This window comes from Aquarana catesbeiana, linkage group LG09, assembly GCF_042186555.1.
Source record: "Aquarana catesbeiana isolate 2022-GZ linkage group LG09, ASM4218655v1, whole genome shotgun sequence".
NCBI lineage: Eukaryota > Metazoa > Chordata > Amphibia > Anura > Ranidae > Aquarana > Aquarana catesbeiana.
Genome location: NC_133332.1, coordinates 161,760,539 through 161,772,257, shown reverse-complemented (window position 1 = coordinate 161,772,257; position 11,719 = coordinate 161,760,539).

The following is an 11,719-nucleotide window of genomic DNA, read 5'->3' as shown; positions in this document are numbered from 1 at the left end:
AGTGTCATTTCTTTAGTGTTGTCACATGAAAAGATTTAATAAAATATTTACAAAAATGTGAGGGGTGTACTCCCTTTTGTGAGATACTGTATATACTTCTCTTTTAAGTGCTGTTTCCTGCAGGTAAGCTTAACCCTCGTGGGACCAGCGTCCCCGTAATCAAAGGGTGGAGGTTCTTTCCCAACCAAATGTCTCTCTGAATCTCCAAAATTCTGGTTTTCACATAGGAAATTGTTAATGCTGAAAGAACTTTGTCAGTCCTCTCCGTTAAGATTGAGCTGTCCCTGTTTTCCTGGAATTCAACTTTACTGGCAAAAAGAGCAACAATGGACCACAAAGAATTACTGAATATGACTTTAGTAAGCACAGCTTTCCATGCTAAGAGCTCAGTAAAGGCAGACACTTGGATCCGGTGTACTCTTACATCACAAACTCATCTGCAACGTCCTTGGGGACTGCTGACTGGGAATAAATATATACACCTGAGAATAGTGTCACAATCACAAGACATCAACGTGATTTATTTTTAGTTATTTGGCATAAGAAATTATGTCTTTCTAACCTCTTCCCTGATGGCTGTTTACTGACAAGCTTGAACACTTCGGAGGTTATGTTAGCTCAGTGTCAAGTATGGATTACCAGCTGCGTTCTTATCAATTTTCAAGGTTATGCAGAGATGTTCTATATAATATGGAAACAATACATGAATAAAACACACGTCTAGTAAAAGATAACAATGTAACAATGTGGTGCCCTTGTAAGCAGCTTAGTATTCTGTTTCATCGGTAGTTCAGAGCAGTTGGGGAGAATTACCATAAACTACTAGTATTTTTTTGGTTTAGAATGCATAGACAACACCTGAATATATAAATAATCTATTTTTTTTAGTACATAGTCCTCTAAATAATCATTATCATTATATTGAGTTAATTCAGTGCCAGCCTTTATATAAAGTACCAAAAGTAAATTACGCTGGTTTGATTTTAATAATCAGCAATACAGTTTGTACTTGTTCCCAGGGGCGGACTGACCCATTGTGCACTCGGGCACAGCCTGAGGGCCCGAGGCCATTGGGGGCCCGGACCCGGCCCCATGAGAGGCCACTTGAAGCGGCTGTAATAAAGCCGATAATAATACCGCTAACAGTGTGCTGCCCCTCCTACCCTCCCGTCCGTCCCTGGGGCTTGTACTGTATGCGTTGTGACATTACCTGGGACAGATGAGAAGAGAGGAGGGCCCGGCGGGGAGCAGCGCGCCGTTAGCGGTATTATTAGAGGCATCGGGTGAGTGAAGCTGAAACACCAGGGCCATCATTGGAGGAAGGGGGGGCGAGTACAGATGTATGGGGCCCGGGCCCCAACATGACCGCAGGAAGGCCCATGATACTCTCCTGGTCCACCCAGTGTCCCCCTGTGTGCTCTCCCTCCAGTGTCCCCTTGTGTGCTCTCCCTCCAGTGTCCCCCTGTGTGCTCCCTCCAGTACCCCCCTGTGTGCTCTCCCTCCAGTGCCCGCCCCATGTCCTCTCCCTCCAGTGTCCCCCTGTGTGCTCTCCCTCCAGTGTCCCCCTGTGTGCTCTCCCTCTAGTGTCCACCTATGTGCTCCCTCCAGCGTCCCCCCGTGTGCTCTTCCTCTCCAGTGTCCCCCCATGTGCTCTCCCTCCCCAGTGTCCCATCGTGTGCTCTCCCTCCCCAGTGTCCCCCCATGTGCTCTCCCTCCTCAGTGTCTCCCCATGTGCCCCCCAGTGTCCCCCTGTGTGCTCTCCCCCCCAGTGTCCCCCATTGTGTTCTCCCTCCTCCAGTGCCCCCCTGTGTGCTTCCCCCCCGTGTCTCCCTGTGCAGGTGTGACTTGAGTATGGGCGGGGACACAGGGGGCCCCATGATCTTCTATTGCCCGGGGGCCCCATGAGTTGTCAGTCCACCCCTGCTTGTTCCTCTACATTACATGTAAAAGCATACCTCTCAACCTCTACAGATGGTAAGAAACAGATATGTTAAGTCTCTTTCAACTTTTGAAAATTGGTGTTCCTGCTTGTGCTATGGGAGTTCTGGTGCCAGAAAGCACACATACTCAGGCCCAAAATACCTAGAAGGTGATAACTGGGGCCATTGAATGGTACACCTAGCTGATGACAGCCAGGGCCATTTAGGTGTATCCGTAGGAGGTGTTAACCAGGATTATTTAGAGGTACTTATAGGAGAAAAGAAGCCCTCCCCGCTTTACAAGTGCTCATGCTTACACTAAGGCTACTTTCACACTGGCTTTTTTGCACTAAAAAAAAAGCACCTGTAAAGTGCCTGAAAAGCACCTCTCAAGCCACCCCAGTGTGAAATCCGGAGTGTTTTCACACTGGGTCGGTGCATTTGCAGGACGAGAAAAAAAGTCCTGCAAGCAGTATCTTTGGGGCATTGCGTGAGTGGTGAATCCACCACTCCTAAAATGCCCCTGCCATTGAATCAATGGCCTGCAAAGCGCTTTTCGGCAGCGGCGCTTTGAGGGCACTTTTAACCCTTTGTTCAGCCACTAGCGGGGGTTAAAAGCGCCCCACTAGCAGCCGAAAAGCACAGCTAAAATTACGGTAAAGCGCCCCCTGCCCCAGTGTGAAAGAGTCTTTTAACCTGTTGTAAAATTACCATGCAACCCAGTTATTCCTTCCCTATTCTCAGGCAAGTCACACAATCACCCAAATCGCATTGGAGAGGGTGGTCAAATTTCTCCCCACTTATAGCTAAGGCTTATTTCTGGGATTATATGTTGGGGGTTATGTAATAAAGGCTAATTTTAGAGGATAGTTAGGTACTAAACAGGTGAAGGTTAGGTTAGGGATGTGCTTTAGGATGTGGGAAAATTCAAAATTTTAGGACACTTCAATAAAGTTGGTTTTTTTTTCCTTTCACTTTTTCAAGGCCTTAAAACAGTCAGAGGCACTCTGCCAACCCCCGAGTAGATTTATATGACTGGATCATAACAGCCTACAAAAAAAACCTTCTTTCTTGGTGCCTTGCTTTTCAGACCTGTTCTTGGGGTTATTGTGGTCACTGAAAATTACACTGAGTAGCCCCTGAAGATGCACGTTTGTGACGAAACGTCGGGTTACACAAGGGACGCGTGACGTAGCGCTGTGGACGAGAGAGTGGCCGCCATATCGTTGGTAGGAAGCGCTGGACGCTTTCCTATTACTTGTACCTTATCTTTTACATGTGAGTTTTAGATACAATTTTATACCAATAAATTGACCTTTCTGTCGGATGTCTGCACAATGAGAGTATTTCTTCAATTTTTCTACATATGTGGCCGCCGTGCTATACCTTTGGGAACATTCTGCTTAGCCAAGTGTTTGCTGAGATTGGGCTGATCACATCTGGTGGGTCAGTGGAAGGAGGACCTCTGTAATGCAGTGAGCCATGTGAAGTGTGGATCTGGCCAACTATACATCTTTACACTGTGTATATCCAATGCACTGGCGGTAAGAGTCAGTTATATTGTGTTGGTGACGGCTCTTCTTATTTCTGAATATTCCTGATAGATTTCTGAATTTTTCTGATAGACTATGCTTTCTATCAGTTTATTGAAAATTATATGTTTATGAACTTTTTGTTTATTACCACCACTCTTTAGGGCTACACCCCTTACCCCCTATTTTTTATTATTGCATCCAACAATATTGTGTCAGCAGCTATTTGTAATTCATTCATTTTTTAGTTTAGCGCAACAAATCCTCTTCTTTTGATGGAGTAGACTGCATCAGCTCTAGTTTCTTAATTATGGTTGAATTTATAAAATTTTTTAGTCAGTTTTTGAAAAGATCTTGCTGATCAACTTTGTTCTTATGTTAACTAGTTTGTGTCTTTGCATACAAGTTAGCAGATATAGCGAGGGTGTTTATGTGCTTCCAACTGTAATTTTGCATTGGAAACATTATATTCTAGGGTGTAAGTTATTAACTGCATTATCTTTTTGACTGTATAGGAGGAGTGTGTGTGTATAATGCCACTCATATCATTTACTATTTGCAGATTGAGCACCATAGGGGTTATGGCTACTTCACAACAGTGCTGCCTGAATCATCCTGAAGTATTTTGCTATATATTTATATATTGATTTTTTTCAAGAGTGAAGAATGGTGTACTGCATGTATGTTGTATCTCAAAAACTAGAGCTGATAGGGAAAAATTGGTGTCATTTTTGTAATCAGTGGGTCAAATATACCCAGGAACTGGTCTAACATTCAAGGCGCCAAAATGTGTGTTGGCCTGTGATAACTTATCAGGAAATCAAATTGACAATGAATAAGCTTATGTGTGACAACCCTTAAGAGTGCAATAAATATAACACATAGCATAAAGGGAACACCTCGCTATATGGCCTCTTTTCTGCTCTGAAACTGTACCTGTCTATCTGGGATATTCAGAACTGCATTGAGCTAAAATAAACTGACATTAGAGAAAAGCATAAGGATTTGAAAACAAAAAAAAAGGAAAATCACAGTATATTCATCATACAGTATAAAAAAGAGAATACAAAAGCAGGTGTTATGTTATAGAGAAACTGTATATAAATATAATTGTTATCTTATTGCTCACTTAAAAAATGTGTTTGCATACTTTGCATATTGTTTTGAGTTGTTCATAGAAATTGCTAGCTATTGTAATAATGAAAGTTTGCCACTAGATGGCTTTCTTTAGCAAAGAAACATTCCTAAACAGTTTCTACTTCAGATTACACAGCAACGAACAAAGGTTAGGTACTGCTATCCAATTTATTACCATGCATTTATGTAGATGGTGTTTAAATTACACATTTTGAAAAAAATATATCATTAGTAAAACTGAAAACTTTAATGAAGAGATTATTGTACTGGTACTTATCTCTGACATTTGCAACTTTTCACTTTACTTGGAATTCAAGAAATAAGAGACTGAAGGCAAGACATACATTTACACTCTAATAAATACACAGACACAAAGATAAATGTAACGACTTCAAAGACCATGATATTTTATAAAGGGTCAATCCATCAACAGCATAGCAAATGCATAAATAAAACCTTAAAAGTAATCAAATAGTGTAGCCTTTAAAACACAGGCTAACCAGAGCCGTCTTTAACGCAGGGCAAATGGAGCATCTGCCCAGGGCCCATTCATTGTTGGAGGGCCCCAAACACCGATAAGTCAAGTGCATTTGTTTTCTCCTCCTTTCTATCCAGCTCAGCATGGGTTAAGTGAAGTCACATCCCCGCAGTGTCTCTTCTACTGGCCCGTACCTTCCCCTTATCTCAGTCTGAATGGATTGAGTCTCTTCCCCCGCGATGTGCTGCATTCCGCCCCTCCCATCCCTCCTCTGCGGGCTGCCGGTGTCTTGCCGAATAAGTTCCTTCGGCGGATAGGTTCCCCCCTGTACTGCGCAGGCGCAGCGCCTGCGCAGTACGAACTACTAACAGCCGCCGGAGATAGCCGAAGCTCAAGATCGACAATCAACTGTACACGGCGCCTGCGCTCTGGGTCCAGGTTCCTTCCCTAATATCCAAGTGGACCTAGAGGGGGAATCTAAAAGAGCCGAGCGAAGCAAGGCCGTGCCCGAAGCGTGGCGAGCGAAGCGAGCCCGCGAGGGGCCCTCTTACAGGCGCCGTGTACAGCTGATTTTCATTCCGCTTCGGAGTAGAGGGGGGAACTTATCAGCCGAGCGGAACTTTCTCGGCAGAACACCGGACTACATCGCTCTTCACAGTGAGTATACTGTCTCCCTCGGAGACACTATGTGCAGTCCTGAGCCCGGCTCCCCCTCCCACCAGCTCTGATAACTTTTCAGGGAGTCTCAGCTGCTGCAAAACTTCTTCGGGAGGAGTGCAGGGTTGCTGTATGTTGTAGTGCAGGGCAGTGATTGGCTGCTGCTGCAGAACTTCTTGGAGGGGGGAGGGCAGGGTTGCTGGGTGTTGTAGTGCAGGGCAGTGCTTGACAGCTATGGGCTCAACAATAACCCCCCTCCCCGCTTCTTTACCCTCAATAATAACCCGCCTTCCCGCTTCTTCACCCTCAAAAATAACCCCCCTCCCCACTTCTCCACCCTTAGCAATAACTCCCTCCCGCTTCTCCACCCTCAACAATAACCCGCCTCCCTGCTTCTCCACCCTGAGCAATAACCCCCCTCATCACTTCTTCACCCATAGCAATAACCGCCCTCCTGCTTCTCCACCCTCAGCAATAACCCACCTCCCCGCTTCTCCACCCTCAACAATAACCCGCCTCCCCGCTTCTCCACCCTCAGCAATAACCCCCTCCCCGCTTCTCCACCCTCAACAATAACCCCCCTCTCCACTTCTCCACCCTCAGCAATAACCCCCTCCCCGCTTCTCCACCCTCAATAATTACCCCCTCTCCACTCCTCCACCTTCAACAATAACCCGCCTCTCCACCCTCAGCAATAACCCCCTCCTCGCTTCTCCACCCTCAATAATTGCCCCCCTCTCCACTTCTCCACCTTCAACAATAACCCGCCTCCCCACTTCACCTTCAACAATAACCCCGTCCCCGCTTCTCCACCCTCAACAATAACCCCCCTCTCCACTTCTCCACCCTCAACAATAACCCACCTCCCCGCTTCTCCACCCTCAACAATAATCCACCTCCCCGTTTCTCCACCCTCAACAATAACCCCCCTCCCCGCTTTTCCACCCTCAACAATAACCCACCTCCCCGCTTCTCCACCCTCAATAACAACCTCCTCCCCGCTTCTCCACCCTCAACAATAATCCCCCTCCCCGCTTCTCCACTTCTCCACCCTAAACAATAAACCCCTGAATAATAACCTCCCTCCCCGCTTCTCCACCCTCAACAATAACCCCTCTCCCCACATCTCTACCCTCAACAATAACCCCCCGCTTCTCCACCCTCAATAATAACCCCTCTCCTCACTCCTCCACCGTTAATAATAACCCCGCTTCTCCACCCTCAGCAATAACCCCCCTCCACGCTTCTCCACCATCAACAATAACCCGCCTCCCCACTTCTCCACCCTCAACAATAACCCCCATCTCCGCTTCTCCACCCTCAATAATAACCCCACTTCTCCACCCGCAACAATAACCCCCTCCCAGCTTCTCCACCCTCAACAATAACCCGCCTCCCCGCTTCTCCACCCTCAGCAATAACCCCCCGCTTCTCCACCTTCAATAATAACCCCCCTTCCCGCTTCTCCACCCTTAATATTAACCCCTCCTCCCTACTTCTCCTCCCCTAATAAAAAAAAATCCTCCCCTCTTCTCCACCCTGAGCAATAACCCGCCTCACTGCTTCTCCACCCTGAGCAATAACCCCCCTCCTCACTTCTTCACCCATAGCAATAACCCCCCTCCCGCTTCTCCACCCTCAACAATAACCCGCCTCCCTGCTTCTCCACCCTGAGCAATAACCCCCCTCCCCACTTCTTCACCCATAGCAATAACCCCCCTCCCGCTTCTCCACCCTCAAAAATAACCCGCCTCCCCGCTTCTCCACCCTCAGCAATAACCCCCTCCCCGCTTCTCCACCCTTAATAATAACCCCCCTCTCCACTTCTCCACCTTCAACAATAACCCGCCTCTCCACTTCTCCACCTTCAACAATAACCCCCTCCCCGCTTCTCCACCCTCAACAATAACCCCCCTCTCCGCTTCTCCACCCTCAACAATAACCTCCCTACCCACTTCTCCACCCTGAATAATAACCCCCCTCCCCGCTTTTCCACCCTCAACAATAACCCCCCTCTCTGCTTCTCCATCCTCAACAATAACCCCCCTCCCAGCTTCTCCACCCTCAACAATAACCCCCCTCCCCGCTTCTACACCCTCAACAATAACCCCCCTCCCCGCTTCTCCACCCTCAACAATAACCCACCTCCCCGCTTCTCCACCCTCAATAACAACCCCCTCCTCGCTTCTCCACCCTCAACAATAATCCCCCTCCCCGCTTCTCCACCCTCAAAAATAACCCCCCTCCCCACTTCTCCACCCTCAACAATAACCCCCCTCAATAATAACCCCCTTCCCCGCTTCTCCACCCTCAACAATAACCCCCCTCCCCACTTCTCTACCCTCAACAATAACCCCCCCGCTTCTCCACCCTCAATAATAACCCCGCTCCTCACTCCTCCACCGTTAATAATAACCCCCCTCCCCGCTTCTCCACCCTCAGCAATAACCCCCCCTCCCCGCTTCTCCACCCTCAACAACAACCCGCCTCCCCGCTTCTCCACCCTCAACAATAATCCCCTCTCCGCTTCTCCACCCTCAATAATAACCCCTCTCCCCACTTCTCCACCCGCAACAATAACCCCCTCCCAACTTCTCCACCCTCAACAATAACCCGCCTCCCCGCTTCTCCACCCTCAGCAATAACCCCCTCCCCGCTTTTACACCTTCAATAATAACTCCCCTCCCCGCTTCTCCACCCTTAATATTAACCCCTCCTCCCTACTTCTCCTCCCCTAATAAAAAAAACCTTCCCCGCTTCTCCACCCTCAGCAATAACACCCCTCCCCGCTTCTCCACCCTCAACAATAACCCCCTCTCCACTTCTCCACCCTCAACAATAACCCCCTCCCAGCTTCTCCACCCTCAACAATAACCCGCCTCCCCGCTTCTCCACCCTCAGCAATAACCCCCCACTTCTCCACCCTCAATAATAACCCTCTTCCCTCCCCAATTCTCTACCCTCAATAATAACCCGCCTCCCCGCTTCTTCACCCTCAACAATAACCCACCTCCCCACTTCTCCACCCTCAGCAATAACCCCCTCCCGCTTCTCCACCCTCAACAATAACCCGCCTCTCTGCTTCTCCACCCTGAGCAATAACCCCCCTCCCCACTTCTTCACCCATAACAATAATCCCCCTCCCGCTTCTCCACCCTCAACAATAACCCGCCTCCCTGCTTCTCCACCCTGAGCAATAACCCCCCTCCCCACTTCTTCACCCATAGCAATAACCCCCCTCCCGCTTCTCCACACTCAACAATAACCCGCCTCCCCGCTTCTCCACCCTCAGCAATAACCCCCTCCCCGCTTCTCCAACCTCAATAATAACGCCCCTCTCCACTTCTCCACCTTCAACAATAACCCCCTGCCCGCTTCTCCACCCTCAACAATAACCCCCCTCTCCGCTTCTCCACCCTGAATAATAACCCCTCTCCCCGCTTTTCCACCCTCAACAATAACCCCCCTCTCCGCTTCTCCACCCTCAACAATAACTTCCCTCCCAGCTTCTCCACCCTCAACAATAACCCCCCTCCCCGCTGCTCCACCCTCAACAATAACCCACCTCCCCGCTTCTCCACCCTCAACAATAACCCCCCTCCCCGCTTCTCCACCCTCAACAATAACCCACCTCCCCACTTCTCCACCCTCAATAACAACCCCATCCCCGCTTCTCCACCCTCAACAATAATCCCCCTCCCCGCTTCTCCACCCTCAAAAATAACCCCCCTCCCCACTTCTCCACCCTAAACAATAACCCCCTCAACAATAACCCCCTCCCCGCTTCTCCACCCTCAACAATAACCCCCCTCCCCACTTCCCTACCCCCAACAATAACCCACCCGCTTCTCCACCCTCAATAATAACCCCCCTCCTCACTCCTCCACCGCTAATAATAACCCCCCTCCCGCTTCTCCACCCTCAGCAATAACCCCCCTCCCCGCTTCTCCACCCTCACCAATAACCCGCCTCCCCGCATCTCCACCCTCAACAATAAACCCCCTCTCCGCTTCTCCACCCTCAATAATAACCCCCCTCCCCACTTCTCCACCCTCAACAATAACCCCCTCCCAGCTTCTCCACCCTCAACAATAACCCACCTCCCCGCTTCTCCACCCTCAGCAATAACCCCCTCCCCGCTTCTCCACCTTCAATAATAACCCCCTCCCCGCTTCTCCACCCTTAATATTAACCCCTCCTCCCTGCTTCTCCACCCTTAATAAAAAAAAACTCCCCACTTCTCCACCCTTAGCAATAACCCCCCTCCCCGCTTCTCCACCCTCAACATTAACCCCCCTCTCCGCTTCACCACTCTCAACAATAACACACCTCTCCGCTTCTCCACCCTTAATATTAACCCCTCCTCCCTGCTTCTCCACCTTTAATAAAAAAAACCGCTCCCCGCTTCTCCACCCTCAGCAATAACTCCTCTCCCCACTTCTCCACCCTCAACAATAACACCCCCTCTCCGCTTCTCCACCCTCAACAATAACCCCCCTCCCCGCTTTTACACCCTCAACAATAACCACCCTCCCCTCTTCACCCTCAACAATAACCCCCCTCCCCACTTCTCCAGCTTAACAATAACCCCCCTCTCCACTTCTCCACCCTCAACAATAACCCCCCTCCCTGCTTCTCCACCCTCAACAATAACCCCCTCTCTGCTTCTCCACCCTTAATAATAACCCTCCTCCCCGCTTCTCCACCCTCAACAATAACCCCCCTCCCCACTTCTCTACCCTCAACAATAACCCACCCGCTTCTCCACCCTCAATAATAACCCCCCTCCTCACTCCTCCACCGCTAATAATAACCTCCCTCCCGCTTCTCCACCCTCAGCAATAACCCCCCTCCCCGCTTCTCCACCCTCAACAATAACCCGCCTCCCCGCTTCTCCACCCTCAACAATAACCCCCCTCTCCGCTTCTCCACCCTCAATAATAACCCCCCTCCCCACTTCTCCACCCTCAACAATAACCCCCTCCCAGCTTCTCCACCCTCAACAATAACCCACCTCCCCGCTTCTCCACCCTCAGCAATAATCCCCTCCCCGCTTCTCCACCTTCAATAATAACCCCCCTCCCCGCTTCTCCACCTTTAATATTAACCCCTCCTCCCTGCTTCTCCACCCTTAATAAAAAAAAACCCTCCCCACTTCTCCACCCTTAGCAATAACCCCCCTCCCCGCTTCTCCACCCTCAACAATAACCCCCCTCTCCGCTTCACCACCCTCAACAATAACACACCTCTCCGCTTCTCCACCCTCAACAATAACCCCCTCTCTGCTTCTCCACCCTAAACAATAACCCCCTCTCTGCTTCTCCACCCTTAATAATAACCCTCCTCCCCGCTTCTCCACCCTCAACAATAACCCCCCTCCCCACTTCTCTACCCTCAACAATAACCCACCCGCTTCTCCACCCTCAATAATAACCCCCCTCCTCACTCCTCCACCGCTAATAATAACCTTCCTCCCGCTTCTCCACCCTCAGCAATAACCCCCCTCCCCGCTTCTCCACCCTCAACAATAACCCGCCTCCCCGCTTCTCCACCCTCAACAATAACCCCCCTCTCCGCTTCTCCACCCTCAATAATAACCCCCCTCCCCACTTCTCCACCCTCAGCAATAATCCCCTCCCCGCTTCACCACCTTCAATAATAACCCCCCTCCCCGCTTCTCCACCCTTAATATTAACCCCTCCTCCCTGTTTCTCCACCCTTAATAAAAAAAAACCCTCCCCACTTCTCCACCCTTAGCAATAACCCCCCTCCCCGCTTCTCCACCCTCAACAATAACCCCCCTCTCCGCTTCACCACCCTCAACAATAACACACCTCTCCGCTTCTCCACCCTTAATATTAATCCCTCCTCCCTGCTTCTCCACCTTTAATAAAAAAAAAACGCTCCCCGCTTCTCCACCCTCAGCAATAACTCCCCTCCCCACTTCTCCACCCTCAACAATAACACCCCCTCTTCGCTTCTCCACCCTCAACAAT